This window comes from Peromyscus maniculatus, chromosome 6, assembly GCF_049852395.1.
Source record: "Peromyscus maniculatus bairdii isolate BWxNUB_F1_BW_parent chromosome 6, HU_Pman_BW_mat_3.1, whole genome shotgun sequence".
Lineage (NCBI taxonomy): Eukaryota > Metazoa > Chordata > Mammalia > Rodentia > Cricetidae > Peromyscus > Peromyscus maniculatus.
In genome coordinates this window covers 42927228-42948941 of record NC_134857.1, presented here as the reverse complement: position 1 = coordinate 42948941, position 21714 = coordinate 42927228, and the positions used below count along the sequence as shown (strand labels likewise).

Sequence of the window (21714 nt, the reverse complement as noted above, 5' to 3'; positions counted from 1 at the left end):
GGAGGTTTTGCTACATGGGGGTCCAGTGTGGATGCTTCGTGTGCTTTAACACCTATACATTTCTCAACAGCCTCTTTGGGAGGCATTCTATGTAGTCTTGAATTACAGGTGGTATAATCACCATTGATAATAACTTAGGTGAAAACAGAGTATGACTTAAAAACCAGCAGTATGCCTTCAGGGAAATCATATAGATACCCCCTTATGTGTTTACACACAAGAGTATAATCCTAATTATCACTATAATATGAATGTATAAATAAACATTAACAAAAGAATTGTTACTATTTAAGAAATATAGCTTAACTATGAAATTACATTGTAATGAAACATTAACAAGATTTTTTTTCGGATTTTGTTTTGTTGTTGTTAGTGGTGGTGGTGGTTGTCGTCGTCATGGTGGTGGTAGTTTTTCAAGACAAGGTTTCTCTGTGTATCCCTGATTGTTCTGGAACTTGCTCTGTAGACCAGGCTGGCCTAGAACTCAGAGGTCCATCCACCTGACTCTGCTTTGAGAGTGCTGGGCTTAAAAGTGTGCACCGCCATCACCTGGCATACAAATTTTTAATTCATAGAAAAATATAGTTATCATTAAGGCAAACCCAACCTTCAGTTTTTAACTTCTGCCCTAAGGTAGCCTAACTTACACATTTGACTATTCTAGTAAGGGTCTTGTGCTTACCCTAGTGCAGACTGAAGAAAGACAATGACAGTTCAGTTTTTGGTTTTGGTTTTGGTTTCTGGCTGCTAGAAATAGCACACAGAAACTATTTGCTTTGCAAATTTTAGTCTTATCTATTTTCTGTTTTAATCAAGTGTTTCTATTTTCTACAATGAATTATGTGCCTTTGTATTATCTGCTTCTGGGCTCTATGTTGTTTTGTTATTTTGTAATACTCTCAGCAAGATCAAAAATGTCTAATATAATATCCTGTCCTATTCATTAAAAATCAAAGATTTGTTTTGGAAATTGCTATTGAAGTTCACTTAGGTAAGTAGCCTCCAAGCCAAGCATTGTGGTTGTGGGGGCAGGACTGCAAAGCCCAGGTCCTGATAGTCAACTCCCACTGGCAGTTTCTGAAATCCATTAGAAGTCATGAATGGAGAAGGTTCAGCCAGTGCACATATGGACAGGACACAAGCCTTGTCCTCACAATATTCTGTCATGGTGGGGCTACATAAAACAAGCAAAAATGTTAAAAGATTTAAAAAGGAATCCATTAAAGGAGGAGTTTGGACAGAAGCAGTGGGTCACCCAGGCAAAGAGAAGGACCCTGAAGGTTTTGAGTAGATAATGTAAGAAGAACACTATCATTTTCCAGACAGAGTCTCCTTCATACTCTAAGTCAGTGTTGCTCTGTCTTCAAAGTTCATATTCCATAGCTGAATTTTCTGATCCAGCCCCAACTTCACCCACATTTTCTAGTTAGAGATTTTTCATGTGTTGGCTCTCTACTGATACCTGTGACTTAAGCTAGTGGAGAATCAATCTGTGATTTCACTATTCTTCAACAGCCTCCTCAGTGTTACTTTACCAGCTGACACTCACTTCCATTCCTAAATAATAACTTAAAGGAAAAAAAATGATACCACCAAATTCACATGGTAGTGTGGATGGGGAAAAGCTCATAAGAATTCAATCCTAAAAGAACTGTAGGGAATTAATAGTTACTGAAGAGGTGAGACTCAGTCTTCTTCAGGGATGAGGATACTGATGATTAGTAAATTTTAAGATTTACTGATTTTAAGAGGTCAGCCCTAAACATATATGAGTAGCACTAAATGATGTCAACAGGCTGTACTTATAAACTACACACACACACACACACACACACACACACACACACACACACACACGCGCACACACACACACCAATTATAATTAAAGAAGAAGAGGTCATGGATTTGAGAAGGAATGGGACAGACATGAGAAAACTGAAGGAAGGAGGAGGGAAATGCTGTAAATATAGCATTTATATATGAAATTCTCAATAAAACAAATATAAGAATGTTTCTTATCTTAGCAAAAGACAATGCTCCAGGCCCAATTATCAACATTTCACTCCTGGGGGTTATTACCTGATACTTTTTCTTATCACTACATTGAAAAAGAAGCACCAACAGCATAATACAAAACATTTATTGCGTCTGCTTTGTAAGTGCTACTATTTTCAAAGCACTGCCTGTCTTCCTAAAGCACATGTGAGTAGGCTGTGTGATTTTATTGTTCAAGATGGATGACTATGAAAAACAGGAACTAAATAGTTCATATTATTAGCATGAGTCAGAATGACAGCCAGGCTTTCTCCTTCAATTTTCCTCTAGGTAGAACAAAGTCAGTACTTTCCACAGTACAGCACAAAAAAAAAACAAAAACTGAGAGCCAGGTTCTGACGAGCTGCTTGTATGAAGGGAGAAAGCACTTTTTCTTTCTTCATTTTAAAATCTAGAATTATATTAATGCATTTAATACATTTTAATAAATTTTGTAGCACTGAAAACTGATTATTTTTCCAAAAACTAATAAAGAAATGTAAGAACACAAAACTTACTAAATGTAGTTAGTCATTCATTTGTTCACCCAAATAAATTTTTACTCATATACTCATTTATTCATTAGCACACATTTGGCATTTTGAGCCATTTCAGAAAACTCTTTTTATTGATCTAGTACATTCTACATTCTCTGGTGTTGGTTAAAAATACATTTTTTCCATAAGAAGCAGCCGGTTCTGTCTTCTGTACCTTATCTTTCCTCCATTACATTACTTTCTCACTTAGGATGTACGTGTGAAATTCTTTAGGAGCATATTTTAAATATCACCTGCCTCTTAAACATACACAATTTAGTTTAATGGAAAACAGTGTTTGGACTCTTCTCCTTTATTCTAAATAAGTTAAAAATTTACATTACCAAGACTAAAAACAATTATCTTTCCCACCTTAATGTTCATAAGAAATGGTAAAACTGAGGGGAAAGGCTGGCTTCTCAACCCTCTTCTAAAAATCTCCATTCACTGGTCATTTCTCTCTAGAAGACCGTTCACAAGCTGTCCAGGGCACTTCCTTCATCAGCCCCAGACAGCTTGAGAAAGCAAGATGGTTTGTTCCACAGAGTGTAGCCATCTAGGCAGCACTGTGAAGAACCCAAACTGCCTTAGAAAGATGAGAACTCATGCGAAGTCCAGCTAACTTTGCTTGTTGTCTTCTTACCTGGCTTCCAGTCTCCTTTGCTATAAGGCTCTCAACTTCCTTTGAAAACTCCAAGTATACTAAAAACCTTCAGCAGAAATAACCTGTCTCCCAGTGAATCAGTATATCTTAGCTAGTAGCAGAAAAACACCTATGGGAAACACAAAACCTAAATACAAAATAGCTTTTAAAATGGAAAAGTTATAATTTAAATATTATTGGAAGGATAATTTCAATCCAATTTAAGGACCTGTAAAGTATTATTTGTACAAAGATAGTACTATTTTAAAATAATCAAGTCTCTGGGATATTATATTCTTTTGGCTTTTTCTGGGTGTGGGGGTGTTCTAGCTATTGTATCTATAATATTGTAGATGCTAGGCAACTGCAATACCACTGTCTAGCCACACACTTAAAAACAGTTTCTTTTCTTCTTCAGACAAGGCTTCTTGCTGAGTCGATGAGGCTGGCCACTTTGCTCTGTAGTCCAAGCAGGCTTTGACTTTTCAGCCCTGCATCAACCTCTCACACAGTTGGGATTACAGGCCTGTGCCACTAGGAGCAGCTTCAAACTCTTATTATTTTTATTTAAAACGTTACTTTGACCTCAGTAAAAATATTTTTTAAATAATTTTTGTTCTAGAATAGTTCTAAGTCAACTACCTTTGGGCTTAGATGCCATTTTCAAGGAAACTGTTTCTATACCGAAATATTAACAGTATCTGAGTAATGTTAATGTTGTTTTTCATTATTTGAGTTTGTGAAATGTTTGCAAACATGTTAGGATAATTACAAAGTTGTACTTACAGAGGAGAAACAAGCTAAATCATTCAATCAGATTTTGAAAATTTGAACACATTACTTATTTTCTCAGGGTTTGATAGAACAAAAGTCTGTGTGCAGGCTGGACAGACCATGTCACCATACCCACTGTATTAAACAGGACTGAGAGATCTTCATCACAGGGTCAGAAAACACCACAATTTAGGAAGCTTTCGCCATGTCAGTGTTTTTAATGGTTTCTCCTCTGCCCACCTTCACTTTTTGAAATAGATAATAATGTCAGCTTCAAATAGCTTAGGCAAACTTCAAAACGTAACTGCACAGCCATGTTTTCCTAACCTGAGAACAGTCATCAGTAGGTCTAATGAGGAGGTGGTAGTGCACACCTTTATTTGCAGCATTCACAAGGCAGAGGCAGATGGCTCTGTCGGTTCGAGGCCAGTCTGGTATAAAGAGTGAGTTCCAAGACAGTTGATCTACACAGAGAAATCCTATCTCAAAAAAACCAAAAGGGGGTTAAAAAAGAAAAGAAAAGAGAAACTAACATTGGAGTTACACTATGAAAAAAATTGAGATTACTGTGATAGTCATCAGGCTTATTCCAAATGACAATAGCAAGTGAAAAATCTATAAAAGAGCCCTTCACAGGGAAATGTACAACAATGTGGAGAAAATGAAGAAATGTTCCAAAATTTATGAATCTGGCTTATGTTATGAGGAATATCTGAATAGTTAGGGTTTTAAGACGGTAACCATAGTATGTTGCCCAGCTATAGGCCAGCATGCTGGACTGACCTTGAGTAGACTCAGTGAAGGAATGGTAACATCTTCCAAAGGGGCACTATCCAAACAACAATCCCTGCCAGGGACTTCTGTGATTTTTGTCTGGCTTAGCTCTCTCTCCTCATTCACCTGTGGCTGTGAGCTCATGTACAGATCTGGCCCTGTCAACTTCCAGACTGGATGGATTCTTTCTATATTCTACTTTCCCTTTCAGACTCGTTTCCCTCAGTTCTCTCTCATGAAACAAGAGGTTCAGGCAAAACAGCGGCTTACTCGGGATTTGGTGTATTCCGGGCATGGCTCAATGTGATTCAAATTTCTATTTAACCCTCAAAGAATCCTACAGTCTCGTCTATTATTATACCCACTACAAAGACTAGAAACCTGGAGTTCCCCAATGGAGCACAATCACGTAGCTTCCCCAGGGTAGCACAACCTTTACATAGTGGATGAAGGGTTCCTGGCTTCTCTGGCTCTGGAACTGAGGTTCTTAACCACAAGGCTAAATTAGAACATTTCTAATTTTACTAGAAATGCCCTAAAGTTTCTGTAATTTACATCATATATTCTAAATGATTATATTCACTTTATAATAATGTCACCCTTAGCATTGAAACTTGTTCTTCTCACGACAGCATTCTCCTAAGGGAGAGACTTCACTGCTTTCATACATACCATACTATTTACAACATGGGAAAACAGAGCAAATTAAACTGCCATAAACACATTCCATAACAAAGAAATGGGAAGTGGGGAAGCTTGCACCCTACTTATCTAAATTCTTCATGTGGAAAAGATTTTATGATGGGTTTCATTTTTATTAGTTAATATGTACTGCTTCAATAATATCCCCAAGTTACCACCTAATTAAAACACAAACAGCAAGCTGCCAACAAAAACTAAAGCCAGGCGTGAGAAAGTAAGAGACAGTTTGAAGAAGAAAGTACACCAGGAGTAAGATAAGACAGCAGCATCTCCACCATGGCAAAACTATGTAATTCAAACAACAGAGCCAGAAAGCCAAATAAAGAGGATCATACAGTCACATTCAAAAATAATAATGGCCCAAAGGACCCCCACTTTTTACATAATGAGGTTGCATGTGTTAGTTCTAATTTTTCTCCATTCACACTCAATCCTATGTTTACCTTACAGCCATGTATGTTTTCATGGCAAAGAATTTTGAAATGTGCTCTAGTGATCTGATGTTATTCTGGAAAGTTCAGCACTATCTGAATCTTGATGAAACACTGCTGTAACATATGGTCTTTTTCAAATTCAGATACAAATGCTCATGGAACATTTGCTCATGGGGTTTGATTTTTACTCTCATCTGATATTTTCTAAACATGCTCTTTTCGGGTGACAGCATACACTCCCCAGAATCTGAATACAAGGAGTGAATACATGTAGCTTAGTCAGTAGAATGCCTCTTACATGGAGCTAAACTCACTCCTGCAGGAGCCAGTGAATGGTCTTACTCCTTGCCCTTTTATATGTGGCCACAATTACTAATGCTCAAATGTGTGATTTGAGCTGAGTGGTAAGGTTAGCAGCCCAAAGGAGCATCCATTTTTGCTGGTGGTTTTGATGTATCAACACAAAGTGTTTGCTTTAACATGAAGCATTTTCCTTTGTTCTTTTAAGTCTTCTGGTTTTAATAAAGGATGAGAGATGCCTTTACCTTACTATGTCTGCGAATAAACATCAAAAGAGCAGTTAGGGCTTTAATACAAAACAAACTTCAAAGCAATTTCAATAATCCCCTGCAAATATTTCAGCTTTTAGAATTCTACTCTTTCTCTGTCATCTGCATAACTCCATGACTTAATTGTTACAAATTACAACTTCACAATTCTGTGTATTTTAAACCTGATTTTTGAGAATTTCTTCATAATGATATACACCAAGGATATATTTTTAATACTTTCCCCCTCCATACTCTGGCATCCAATTGAGTTTCTAATGCAGGAATATTTTCTAGCCTGAACAACATAAACAAAATATAGATGAGTTCCTTTAGCTCTCCATTCTTCAGGGGTGTTGTGTGCTCACGAGCAATTCTGAACATTTTATTCCTGTGCTAAAAACTGTCTTGCACATTTCAGTTCTTCTTCAGCCAGGCATTAGAAAATAGGATCACACACCTCTTCTAACAGGCAGCATCTGTCCTAATCTGTCCCTTTATTCCAAGGGAGTCTTGGGGCCCCATGCATCCTACACCACAGCCTTTCTTTCTAATCATTTTGGTGCCCTTAGACCCTAACGTTAATCTTCTTATCCACTTCTGCAATGTATTTCCTTTAACTTAATTAAACATATGCTGTTTCCACTTTTTCCTAGAAACTGTGCTGAGATTATAAATCAATACATAAACATCCCTGGCCTTAAGCTTTTCAAATCTAGTAAGAGAGGTCAAAGAGCAGCAAGAACGTCACTGAAAAAAGAAAAAAAAAATACACCTTGAATCCAATACTTACCATGGGTAGCGTTCAAAGCTAAACCCTGACATTTTAATTTTGATCACTCTCTCTCTTCAGGATGAGCCTTCACTGTTAGTCTGGGTTCTGCTTCAGAAAGTAAAGACTGAAAGAGTATTTTATCATCTGTGTAACTGGCAATGCTCTCAATATCTGGGGCACTCCAGTGTTAGGAACAAGCATCAGGCAAGATGAGAAGAATGTCTCCCCTTTCTCCAATAATATGGGTTCATTGTTTGATATCTTTTCCCCCTTTCCACTGTCTGTGTCAGGACAAGGTTCTGATAGGGAAATCATTTTGATGCTGAGAAAATGGAAGGCCTAGCTATCTCTAAATGGCTTTCACTAATCAGACACGTCAATTTGATAAAGACACTATGCTGTTAAAGAGACATTTACATCTCAATCAACAGTTAACCAAAGCCAATAGTTACTTGAGCCTTTGATATGTATTTGTATCATTTAATGTCTGTGATAACACATGCAATACTTCTTTATTATTATTAACATAATATATAAGGAACAGTAGAGGGATTAAGATCACAGCTTCTGAACACTGGAGGTGAAATTCCAATTCTCACTTTAAAAGTTGATGTGACCCACTCACCTACACTCAACTGTGCTTACTTCTCCCTCTGCATTCAAAACTTCATCTTATCATCTCTGTGTGTGTGTGTGTGTGTGTGTGTGTGTGTGTGTGTGTGTGTGTGTGATTAATTGAGAGGAAAGACTACGATTCCAGGGTGTCCAGGTAGAACATGAACTTTGTTTTGTAGTTCCTGTAGTACATTGTGTGCATGTGTGTATATCTGTTCTAGTTTTGCTTACTTTTTTATTCATAGGCATTTGTGTTTAAATTGTGACTCAATCACTTTCTAGCTGTGTGACCTTGGGAAAATTACATAGTAACATGCACACTGTCACCATTTTCTGTATGCTAGCCACTGTGCTAAGTGCTGGTACAAGCTGTCTCATTAAATTAAATCTTCATAAAACCCTGACAAGGAGATAATATTATTCATATTTTAGAGAGAGTGAGACTACAGCTGAGAGAAGACTGTAAGTAAACACCCCAAGGTCACAAAGCCAGATAGAGAATAGCAGCCTAGAATGAACTGGATGGGGGCTGTGTTGACTCCCCTTGATAGCACTGAGCTATCCAAAAAATGAGAGCTGAAGGCTGGCACTCAATGCCTAGGATGTTCAAAGAGCAAGGCAGCTTCTGGAGCTACACTTTCTGATGTCAGTCAAGAGTGAAGACCATGGGTGGGCTATTCAACTTACCTCATCTTCCTCCTCCTCATGCTGCAATAATTTTACCATAAGTGTCCCTTCTTTTATTTATCTGACAATTTCCTAACGGTATAAATGTACTATCATTAATTACCCTTTCCCCACTCTTCTCTTACCTTCCTCTTATCCCCACCTCAAGTTTTTTATGAAAAAAAAATGAGATGTGATTCTAACGTAGACAACCAATAAAATATGAAAATTAGCTAAGAGATCATTTAATTCTGTAAAACTAACTAATATGACTTTAGTTCTACATAACAATGAATAGTAAATAGGAATGTTTTGCTTTGAAGAGCAAAACTCTAAAGTATCAAAAATATCAGCATATTTTTGGTCATTTCCTGGTCATATCACTACATTCATTTTTCCATTCAGCTGCTATGATGAAGCACAGGTCTGTTCTTTTATTTCTTTTCCACATGAACATGTATATTGAAGCTTACAGACTTTGACTTATTATAGTAAGCAAATAAAATAATAAAAATTTTATATTTGCTTAATTCAACATCTACTATAAATATTCTTCACTCCAGGGAGGGAGAGTAAACAGGGGGAGTAGAGAGGAAACTTAGACAAGTATAAGTTTCGAGCTTAGCTGAGTTATGCAGAAATTGGGGTCTGGACTTTATTGTAAAAATAGGTACACACACCTGAGATTTAGTATGGACAAAAAAAATTGAAACATTTTCTGAAATAATTATCATTATAAATTAATTTACAAGTATTTTCATTATTTTTAAGAGTTCACATTCTTATATTCATTTGATTTCTCATCCCAAGAGAACAGGAGATCTCCAGAGAAATACAACAAGGGAGGTGTATTCAAGGCATACTTAACCATAATGCAAACTCCTAGCCTTGGACTCCACATCATTATTTTTAAATGACTAAATGAGTTGCAACACAGAACAGAATAGAAACAAATCTTATCAAATACATTTTTAGTTTGTAAAGTTACTAGCAAGCATATACTTTAATTTTGGTACTAGAATTAGGTTGGTTTTGGTTTTGGAAATAAGAGCTCTCATTCCAACTTAGAGTACTGATTAAGACATTAGGTTTATATTTTTTAAAAAGGTTTAAAAAGCTATGAATTGATAGTAATCATGAAATCAGAAAGTTTGCTCACAGATTAGTGCCTGTGAGGAGCAGGGTGAAATACATTAGAAATGAGCTAAGTGCGGGCATGGTGCTGGAGTTCGATGCACATGGTTTGTACTGCACACCTGGTTCATACTGCTTCCTTCCCACAACTCTGAAACAGCAACACTAGCACCCACCACAGATCCTTTACCCAGTCACAGGGACGTTCCCACTAATAACTAGAGGGAGTGGGATAACCACTTAAGAAGACGGAAAACAGGCCCATGCGTGGCTCCCACTTGTAACTGCAGCACTAGAGACTCAGAAATGGAAGACCAGTGAGAGTTGAGACTGGCTGGGTTACATCAGGAAGTTTCAAGAGAGCCTGGGCTGTAGTGCAAGAGGATGATGATGATGAAGGTGATGATGATCAGGGGGAGGGAAAAGAGAGAGGAGGGAAGGAGGGGAGAGCAAACAAAGCTCTAAGAGCCAAGAGGCCGCTGCGTTAGTAGAGTGCTGGAATGTGTGGCAGGAACTCCACAAGGAACAAGTGAGTGCTCTGGTACTACATCAGAGCTGCACTTCTGATTCCCAGTTAGAAGAATGTAAGGATACAACTCATTTAATATGCTTGGATTTGAATATTAATGAAGTGGTAACTAAAATACAGACATTTTTGGTAAAAATAGAAAATTTCTATTTTATGTTTTACCATTTTAAACCTCAAAAACAATCTTACTAAATATACAAAGAAGACTGTGAGATGAAGAAACAAGATGCTTCAAAATTCTAATTCAAATTATGGAGTAAGATACTTTAAAAAGCTGTCTACACACCAACATTTAGTGTAAATAAAACAGAATAGAAATGTAAAGCTCACACAGAACCACCCCAAGCCCAAGAAGTGTTTGTAATAAGTAGTTGCCCATTGCAGGGCAATTTGTGGCTGTGTTATCAAACAAGAGTTCTCTATGTATTTGCTAGTAAAATCCATTTACATTAAACCCACAGCCAGAGGTTTTTTCTACGCATCTGAAAAAACTGCCTAGAGAAATTAGAATCTTACCTTCACATATCTTCTGGAGAAGTTTCCTGGCGTACTCTTAAAATTCTTGAGGTCTATGTCAACAGCCACTTTCTTCCTCCCAAGGCCCGAGGAGTCGGAGAAATCCCAACACCTGCTGCTACCACTGAGTGCCGAGGCTAGGAAAGCTTGAGGGTTTGGACAGTAGGACCACTGAGCCACAGCCAAAGCTCGGGAAGCCTTAGCAACTGAAAGCAAGTGTAGAGGGCTCTGTGGTACCCAGCACAGAGCTCAATTGTAGCAGCAGGGGGAGGAATATTCCCCATCCTCACAAGGGTTTAGAGGCAGCCATCCAGGGGTCATGGTTCTGTCAAGGGGCAGTGCCAAGGAGGTAAAGACATGACCAGCCAGCACAAGACCCTGGGAGAAGAGCAGCAACCAGCACAGAGCTCGGGTAGCAATTGAGAAGAATCACCAAGATTCCCACCGGAACACAAGAAGCAATGTGCAACAAAATACACGGGGGCAGCCATTCACGCATCCCACAGAAAGCCAAAACACAGATGAAGGGGGTGGAGGTCTAGTTCTAGAAAGAAAAGTGAGGGACACATGTTATAGCATGCCCGCTGTACTAACGTTAAAAGTCCAAAAGTGGCATAAGATTGCTATACCCTGTCATCGCAACCTTCATATCAAATGAATTTACAAATGTAATAATAAAAAAAGCAACCTCAGGAAGCTGGTCAACAGGCAAGAGGTAGAAAGCCAAAGCTGTCTAGAATTGGAAGAGAAAATAGGAAGACACAGAGGTTAAACTCAATTAGTTTTTTAAAAACTACTTGAGAAAAATCATTATTTTCTAATTATACAACATACATTTCATCAAGTACATCACTTTCAACCAGAAACAAATGAGGGTGAATGGGGAATTTGAGGAAGAGAAGAATTTGATGGAAATCGGGCAGGTATTCAAGGAGTGTACAGGCTTGACAAGAGCAAGAGACGGAACTAAGAAAGAAAAGAAAACAGGAGGGGGAAGGCAGGTGTGTCTGTCCAGTCCGGTGAACCCCGCATGTCCTAGACTGATGACTGCCCATGCTGCACAATGCTGCACTTCCCAGGAAGGTGCAGAGCTGCAACTCCCACAGGCCTTGAGGCGCTCACACTGAGCTGCTTACTATGAACCACTACATAATGTAGGAGATAGATCTCAGGGTAATTCTGCTTTGGTAAGCTGAATGAAACTTAGAAACTAAGTATAAACACTGGAAAAATGTTAGTAATATCTATTAGAAATCAAATGAAAATGACTGAGATAACTTAGGCATTCTTACTTTTTAAAATTATGAGCAGATTAACCATGCACAGTACCTTAGGACTTGCTTTGGACATTTGGACATAGGTGTGAAAAGACCCTATTATATAATAATAGCTATGTGTATGTAATTCTTCACTTTGGGTATCAACTTCAAATTCAGAGCAACTGATATGCTAACAATAATCCATTTAGTTGGTACATAAAAACTCAAGTAATTTAGTGACTGTTTAAAATAATCTTTAAAAAAAAAAAAAAAGCTAATTCCCTTCCTCATTTCCAAAATACACAGTCAACAATATATGAAATGAAACTGTTTATTTGAGGAAGGTTAAGCCTGCCTATGTCTAATAAGTCCAAGGACCAAATGTTGTTATAAAATGAAGTAAAATAAAATGAAAACAATACTACAATATAGTCAGCTCTCATTAAGCAATTACAGGTTAATTTGGAAGAAAGTGGGATTTTATAAAGGAGAGGAAAAAGACTCTCACTTTCTGTTTTTAGAAATGTGTTATCTGGGGGCTGGAGAGATGGCTCAGTGGTTAAGATCACTGGCTGTTCTTCCAGAGGTCCTGAGTTCAATTCCCAGCAACCACATGGTGGCTCACAACCATTCAAAATGAGATCTGGTGTCCTCTTCTGGCCTGCAAGCATTCATGTAGGCAGAACACTGTATGCATAAGAAATAAATAAATAAATGTTAAAAAAAAAAGAAAGAAATGTGTTATCTCTGTGTGTATGTGTGTGAGTGTATGGCATGTGGAGGGACATGTGCCATGGCACATCCAAGGAGGGCAGAGGACACCACTGTGAAGTCCTTCCTTCCACCTGTATGCAGGTTACTGGGGCGAGTCTGGGTCTCCAGGCTTGCACAGCAAATATCGTTTGTACACTAAGATACTGTGCCAGCCCTCCATTTCCCTTTTACAATCCTGCTTCAGTAGGTTTAGATTTTTGGTTTGAACACAGACTTAACATTTCAAAACATCCTATCACTGAGCTAGGTTTAGGAAACAGTGGATGAACCCAACATCAGGAGGAGGGAAGACAACTGCTTATATAAGGTGACTGTTTGACTTTAAATTTAACAAATCAATTTCACTTTGCATTTTTGCAAATGCAAAATCCCATCTAAATAAAGCAATAACAAAAACATGTTTAAACAAATGGTGATCTAAGATGGTAAAATTAATGCATTTATTTATAAACCTTTTTAGACTAAATGGTATGTCATTCAGTAGAAACAAAAAAAAAACAGTAGTTGTTTTGTATAAATAAAATATGCTAGTAATAAATGCAAACATGAGACGTCTGAATAAATGTTAAGCATTAACTCCTCCTAACAAATGTATCCAAACCTCATCCCAGCACCACCTACATAACATCATGAGGACTCAGAGAACGCTACAATGGAGTTGGGTGTCAACTCTTAAAGGCTGAAGGGCCAACAATGTAGTTGCTAAAAGTGAAAAGAAATGTAAACACGTTTCTTCTGACAACACCTGCCACAGCCTTTACCATTTACTTTAAGTTCTCAAATGTAACTGTTACAGATTTTAGAGAATATCTCTTAAATATCTATTTGTATAGGTTAATTATTCTAGGAAAATGTGTCATCTACAGACTTAGGAAAAATTTAAATAATTTTTTCTTCCAATCTATAAAATAAATACACAAGTAAGCTGCTAATGGATATGTTATTAGTGTCTGATATGAATCATGAGAAAACAGACCTCTATATGAAAAATGAGCTCAATTTTGTAGACAGAAAATACTAGCTCATTCAGAGTATTAATATATAAATATAAAAATAAGATACAGCCTATATAACTACCTAATATAAGCATAAATTATACTAACTTGCTTATATAATTATCTCTGTTTGAATATAACATTCCTGATGAGAATCATGCACATCAAACAATTTAATTTAAAATCCATAACCTACTAGTAGGAACAAAGCAGGAGTGCATTAGAAATGAAAGAAAATGACTTTCATCTCAGAAAGTATAACTGTAACTCAAGTAAAGGGCAAGAATAGAGATGAAGTTGAGACTAAAAAATTCTATGGAAAACGATATCCCTTTGGCTGCACTGTCAATCCAGTTTGAGAATTAGCCTTCTCTGTGAGTAAATGCCAGCTCTACTGATGAAGCATAAGCAAGCTACAGCTCGAGCACAAAAGTGTAGAACAGGACTCCTTTCTTAAACAAGCTCTCCACGTACACAGCCTTAGAGGCTCTTTTCCCATGGAACCTTGAAAAGCTAGCCTACCTCACACCTTAGTTAACTGGCTTCCCATTTGCCTCACTCACCAACATCCACGCTTCATCTTCAATGGATAATATATAGTTTCTGCTTGCCAAGGTGCCATTGAAAGGGATCCAAGATGCTTCCCTTCAACAACATATCCTGTATGACTGCTACAGTACTAACAGTTAGGAATTTCCTGGTCAGCCATTTTTCCATCCCACAGTATTAGCAGCAGTAGCTGGAATACTGTCAGATCCACACCCTGCAGGATGCTAGCCAAAGCATTCTTGTTTATTCCACACCCACACAGACTACCCATGTGTTTGCACTTATCCCACACCAAGTGTCAAAACAGGTGTTTTCCTGTGATCATACTTAAAATCTGTTCTCCAAACAAGTGATACAAATACTGTTACTATGAGATACTGTTTCCAATTCTATACAAAAAATTGCTCTCAAACATTGATTGTAAGGAAAACACACTTACCCATACTTCCTTGACCCTCCTCATTTCTAGTAAACAAATTAACTGCCCTAAAACCTGTTGCTGAAAGAAAGTTGCCATGTAAAATAATTGCTACCATGAGATTTTGCTCAATTTTAAAAAAATACTCTATTTGCCTTCCTGGCATGGAAACACTTTTGCAAAGGCTACTGTTTTCATAATGTGTGCAACATTCTACATGGGGAAACATCAGTTCTGGTGAATTTTACAGAATGAGCAATGCTTCTCTCTTTCCATATTTCATTTCCATTCTGATGTCATTGATCACTTTTCTTTTCACTAGATTATGACTGTATAAGACAGCATGCAGAAGCATTAACAGGCATTCAAATGATTTGTCTAGAAGTTCAATCCTAGAGATACAAAAAATAACAAGATTTAATTCTTTGGAATTTAAATAGTTCAAGGTGAAATGAAAAAAGATTACTATACTACTATCACAGACTTATTAGAGAATTATGAACATGAAAGCACATATTCTCTGCATAGTAGAAAATTATCCTTATTGGTGAAACTGCAAACCTGTGTACCAAGACTCTTAGCATGTTTCTCATGTGTTTTACATCAACACAGCAAGGTGAATGCTAGGTATAAAATGTCACCTAAGATCATAACCCTCACAAAGCAGACTCTTGAGAGCTGACTTCTAGAACTTTTCATAGTGGGAGTAAGTGATGGCATGTCTGGCCAGAACCATGGTGGGAAGAGAATCTGCTAAGGTCCACTCCCTTTTGGAAACATTCAAATATGAATATACTTTTACACAGGTGAACACATTTCTCTAACATGTTTTATGATTCTTGGATCTTAGAATGTCAAGAACTAATCCAGTTGTCACATTTTTCTAAAGAGATCTTCATAGGCCCCAGCAGGCCAATGGCATTGTTATCAGCAGTGTTTGTTTTTCTGGGGGATCACCACTGGTGAAGATATACTTCTACTCATTCCCATCTCAGCCCGTGGGTTTAATTGTGTGTAAGGCTGAGACAATAATTATGAGTTCACACAGAACTTAAGAAATTCAAGGGTCATCCCGTAAGGTATGGGCTGAAACCAACTTGGACCAAGTACTTCCCTGAATACTGAGCAGCTGAAATGACCTTCCTTGAATGAGGTGCTGAGGATAGGAGTCTATCAGAGCAGCCAGGTCCCTAATGTTAAGGCTGCAAAAATAATCCAGAAGCCAAGCAGTTCTTTCACTGGCTGTCAACCTACCTCTGGATATTTTTTGGCTAGCTTCTGCTGGTTAAGTTGAAACTTAGTAAAACTCAGAACAAAAAGAATCCATGAAAACTTCAGGAGTACATTCTTTGGATGAAAGCACTTTCCCTTGATTACGATTCAGCCATAAGCTTTAAGAAATACAGTCACTGGGCAGCATTTACCAACAACTTATTTAGGCTTCGAAGGGTGACATATTATGTAAATATATTTATTTTCAACGATTTCTAAAATCAAAAGTGTCCATAAAGGGGATGGACAGTTCTATGAAGTTTCTAGTCAACTCCTCTCTCTAAAGCACCCCTGGATAGGGGTGTTGAATATCACATGGAATGAGCTTGATTTACTCATCAGTTAATAACAGATTGAGATCTATCTTAGCCTCCAGTAGGAACATTTGATTTAACACACACACACACACACACACACACACACACACAAAAAAAAAAAAAAAATGCTAAAAACATATATGCTGCCATCTTTTGGTAAGAAAAAAAATCAAGTAACTGCATAGATTTTTGCGTAAAATAGATTATAGGATTTATTTGTTGTGGAGCCTCCCTAGTAAGACCTAACTGAAGGTCAGAAAATCTAAGCTTGCTTTACCCAACAGGGCTGCATAATAGGATGATTTGGCCACCGGCATGGTTACTAGGTTTTGAGGGGGTCTACACTTGTCTGTTCCTTGTGCTTTGATCTCGAAAGGGGGAGGTCTTTTGCCTTGCCCTTTGGAATAAACCTCAAGGCAACTGGGTATGACCTAGGGCCCTCTGGAAGCTATCCTGTGTCTCTGTCTTTCTTATCGTCTTTCTTTCTATCTATCTATCCATCATTTCCTCATTCCTTTCTCCTCCCACACAAGAACTCTTAGACAGGTCAGGAGCTGGACTCTGGCAGGCTCCCACAATTGTTAGGACAGAGTCTCATAATGAAGCCCAGGTTGGCACTGAACTTACGATATTCCTATCTAACTTCCTGATCAAATAGTTTTATTATCTTGGCATTATTGAGTGATAGCTAGGAAGAACCATCAGTCATTTATGCTGTCATGCAAACATATGCAAATAGGGAGAGAGACATATAAATTATGGTTTTTCAACCTATTCCAGAGCTCACACAATCTGTAGTAGTTATCTCTTGCTGATGGTAGGGGCAGTGCAGGAGTTAAGGTCTGAGTGTAAGTGCCTCGTCATTTAAACATTTCACTCACTTTAAAATATCAGTAAAGCTGGTGTTTCTAGATAAATAAGCTAAGTGCCTCTTTATATTCATCATCAATTACTGGGCCCACTCCTTATACTTAATTCCTCAAACAAGGCTTCATCTGAAAACAAAATAGTAATAAACACAAATAAAGAGAACACAGGTCAGAACAGGTGAGGTTTTAGTGTGCTTCCATAGTGGATAAATATTCACCAATATTTAGTAGGGAGAGATTTGTGTGGGAATGGTGCCCTAAAAGTGAAATGCTCTAACTGTGCAACACAACCCTGAGTCATTTGTCCTCACGATTTGATGCTTTAAATAAAACTGGCTAAAGAAAGCCCTCAAGTGACTCAGGATGACTTACTGTGTCCACTCCAGGAAAAGGAAGGACTTTCAGTGTTTGAGATACTATTTGTCTGCAACAGTTTAAAAATAAATATTTCCCTTTCCATTATGCATGGGACAGGGGAAGGTAGAAAAAGTTGGGTTTTGATCGAGCCCTTGGCATCTATACGACCTGCCTATTTTGTTAGGTGAAAGAATTTACCTCAGCGAATTCTGTGCACGTGAACAAGGAAAAGTGCTGTAACTGGTAACAAAACCAGCAGAGCAAAATGGCTCACTGCACTCTGCATTTCCATGAGAACAATGATACAGTATTATATACTCCATATAGCTATACAAAATAAAAAAGAAACCTAAGATCTCTAAATTAGGTTAGTTTTTTATCTCTATTTCAATACGCATCACTCATTTTTACTTTTAACTGAGAAAGGCATTTTTTTTCCCAAACAGAACAGATTTCTCTTGGTAACTAATTAAAAAAAATATTTTATGTAATTTATAAGAATGACTAAGAGATGGACAAGAATCATGTATCTATTATAAGTAACACAACCAATGACATCCATCACAAATAAATAACCAAGCAGTATAAAGAAGCATGTCTCTGCCAATATCTACCTTCCTGATGCGCTAAAAATATGCCACTCAAGTCAGTGGGCCACACTTGGCCAAAGAGTCTAAAAAGAAACAGCATGTCATCTGAGGTTTATACCCTTGCATCCAGTTTAGTCCGTTCTCATTACCTGTTGTTGAGGCATCTTATTATTCCCATTCGACATGTGAGGAGAATCAGCAAAATCAGTTTCTTGCATATCCCTGCTCTTTTTAACTACAAACAGGAATTTAACAGAACTCCACCAATACCCACATGCACACAGCTTACTTTCTAGTTTTCAGTTATGGATTCCAAAGTACCTTTTGATAAAATATACTGATAACTACTACTAACACATATGAGGGCACAGAAATAACTCTTAGAATATTTGAGTATCTGTACTTCCTTAATTGCAGATAAATAAATGTTCTATATAAACAAAACTTATTTCAAACAGCACATACAATCAAGACACCCAGAGCACTTCTACTTGCATGGAATATCTAAATGGGACCTTAAGCGTTGTGAAGCACATGTAAGACTTTCTTTCCCCACAAACAGCACAGCAGCCTGAGCTAAGCAAATCTGTTCCACTGAGGACACCATCAGCCTTTTATTGTAAGCTTCCTTAAACTCAAACCTAACGTTTCTTAATTTTTTCCTATTCACTGATTTTGCAAACTTTGTATTTGGTTCTTTGGAGCTTTGGTGCTACTGGCATTCCCTGTTTCGGCCAGTGTGGCCCCCAATGGGTTCAAAACTGCGTATTAGTCAATGCCCCCGTTTAAAATACTCTTCTCCCTACCCCGCCTTTTTTTTTTCTTCTAAGAGTGACTAATCTTCCTGTTGTTGCACTCTGTCGGCTCTTCCCCTGGTATCCTCCCCGTGTTGTATAACATTTACTTTTGCCAGCTCTCTTTGGAACACCTACCTCCTTGGGGTTAGCCTTCCATTTTTAACAGTTTAAAGCAGTCATTACTTATGTTTTAGCAAACTTTGTCATCAACTTGTGTACTATTCATATGAAACTATTTCCTCCAGGTCAATCTGCAACCACTATTTGAAGGACATAAATAAATATCCATTTACATCTTTAAAGTTTAACTCAGAGAATTCATGGTGTTACTAGAGACATAATTAGACTTTTGTTTTCCCTTGCTCTTTAAAATGTCCAGAAAAGGCAAGAAATACCACCCCATTTAAAATATCTCTTTCCAGTACTTCTCTATAATATCATAAAACATGTCTACACACAATTAAAAATTCAATGTAACACTTGCATATTGTCTACATTCCTACTGAAAAATAAACTTCATGCCAAGACATTGCCTTGTACTTTAACCATAAGTAATTACAACAGCTGCATTATAGTCTCTAAATATACATAAAAGAACTATTTCTGAACTATATACAGCATCTAGAAGACATCAAGAAGGTGATCACTATTTAATACATGCTAAAATCCACAGAAGAATTACATTTCCAGGGCTGCTGAGACAGCTGAGCTGGTAAAGGTGCTTGTCTAACAGCCTGGTGCCAGCATTTGCTCGTGTCTAATCTACTGAACAGTGCGGGAGAGAGCTGACCCCACAAACCAGTTCTCTGATCAGCACAAGCATGCTTTGGCATGCTCATTCACACATGCACCACACACAAACAACAGTAACAGATAAAGCACGCTTTTAGACAATCACATTTCTAAAAAAAACAAAATCATAAACGCTAACCCCAGATTTCCATAGCACATTTTTGGATAAATTCTGTATCACTACATGCTTATTATCCAACAGGTATTTTAAAAACCCCAAACTTTTTTTAATATGTACAAAACACACATTGTAAGAGATGATAAAAATATTAAGATTTCATCCTTATTTCCTAAAACTAGAAGTCAAGTGAAGCTCAGATATAACCACAGAGAGGCCTCACAGGATTGTCTCATTTGCATTCAGTTAGGGGAATTTCCAGTATTCTTGACTCTAATTTTACTTCCAAAATAATTAATTTAAATGAAACAGTCATTTATGTTTCTTTGTGTCAATGTGAGTTACTCAACTCCCAATCCTCTTACTGTCATGATTTTAGATAATCAGACCAAGAAACTTGAAGTTGGAGATCCTTCTAAAAATGTAAGCATGAAAGACAAGGTTGTCTGGGAGTGATTTAATATAATTGAGAAATGAAGAATATGTGAAGGGTGATAGAACAGGACATTCACTAATGTACACATGAGTATACAGAATGCTGGCTTATTTCTATATATATAATTTAAAGATACATACCAACGTGCTATTCAAATGTTTTAATCTAATTTTGTATATGTTCAAAAATTGAAATAATAAAACTCTTACTCCCTGTCATTCCTCCCCTACAAAAAAAAAACATAAAGAAAAAGAGAAGAGTTGATGTCTAGGAAAATAACCAAGCTGTATTTTCTTCTGCTCTGAAGCTGTGAAAATTGGTTTATAAACGGGGCCTTACTATTTACAATCCAGCCTGGACAGCCTAAATCAACATACTTATATCCATGGGCAAATGTTCACATGTTTAACATAAAAATGCCTCTTGCCTTCTACAAAAAAAAAATCTTTATGTATTTGGAAATGAATTATCTAAAAAGAAAAATCTAAGGAAGAAAAATCAAAAATTATATCTATATCAGTAGAAGTAAAGAGAGGGAAGAGTTAGCTTTAGCTGAGTGCTCACTGTGCACCAAGACATTGTACTTCTTATTCAGCTCACCCAGTTACAAGAGGAGTACTATTATTCTGACATTACAGACCATGACCTGAATCACAGAAGGGCGAAGTAATTTGCTCTCACTCAGTTGGTACATGAAATAGTAAGTTATAGGCTAAATATCTCTAATATGTGGAAAGAACACATCAAAATGACATTTTACATGCCTACACAGCATAGACGAATTTTCCTCAAAAAGGCTCTCTGGAGGAGGAGTTATCCTTGGATTCTAGTGTTGGCCAATTCCCATGGTGTAAATAATCTTTCCACAGCCAATCTTAAGTTACCAATGAGATATCACTGATGAGCAAACCGCCCAGAACCTCCAGTACATAATACTGGAGATAGTCAAACCAACAGGCCAGTGGGACAATGAGCAGATCAAAAAAGATAGTATGCAAGTGCTATCAGGGCTGTGTATGGGAGCTTATGCAAATAGTACATTTACATTTTAAGCTAATAAGTTCCTAAAGGGAATACTATGAGGTGATCAAGGCAATGAAGGCAAACAATTAAGAGATTTTTCCAGGAAATGCTTTCTAGTAAAGACATTTGACATTTAAAATGCATTATTTGCAGGTGATGAACAAACTGTGATTAGTAAATGATTTCCTGCTCAACTGTTCCTATTACTCTCTCTGGGGCTCACAAGAGGATTTGATACTAACTGAAGAAGTTAAAAACAAAAGCATAGCTAAAAGAAAACTGTTTGACCTGGGTCAGCAACAGACTTTGCAACCAAAAACAGAGGGAGGGGTACTTTTGCATGTGCTACATTTTCAAATTACATGTTAGTTGCTGAATGAATACTGGACACAAGGATCAAAAAACAAAGCCAATCACAGAACAAAACATCTTCACTATAAAACCTTTTTAACTTACATACTCTAATGA

General features: G+C 37.3%; 1 protein-coding gene across 37 annotated transcripts in view; it reads right to left on the bottom strand.

Annotated features, from left to right (window-relative positions):
* Window positions 1–21714, bottom strand: part of Mbnl1 (muscleblind like splicing regulator 1) — a 174814-nt gene that overhangs the window by 75746 nt on the left and 77354 nt on the right. Inside the window, exon 2 of one of the 37 annotated variants that reach the window (XM_076574169.1) lies at window positions 10681–11224. The exons of the other annotated variants lie outside the window; for them this stretch is intronic. The gene's annotated coding sequence lies outside the window, so the exon portion shown is untranslated. The remainder of the gene's footprint in view (window positions 1–10680; window positions 11225–21714) is intronic. 37 annotated transcript variants of the gene reach the window in all.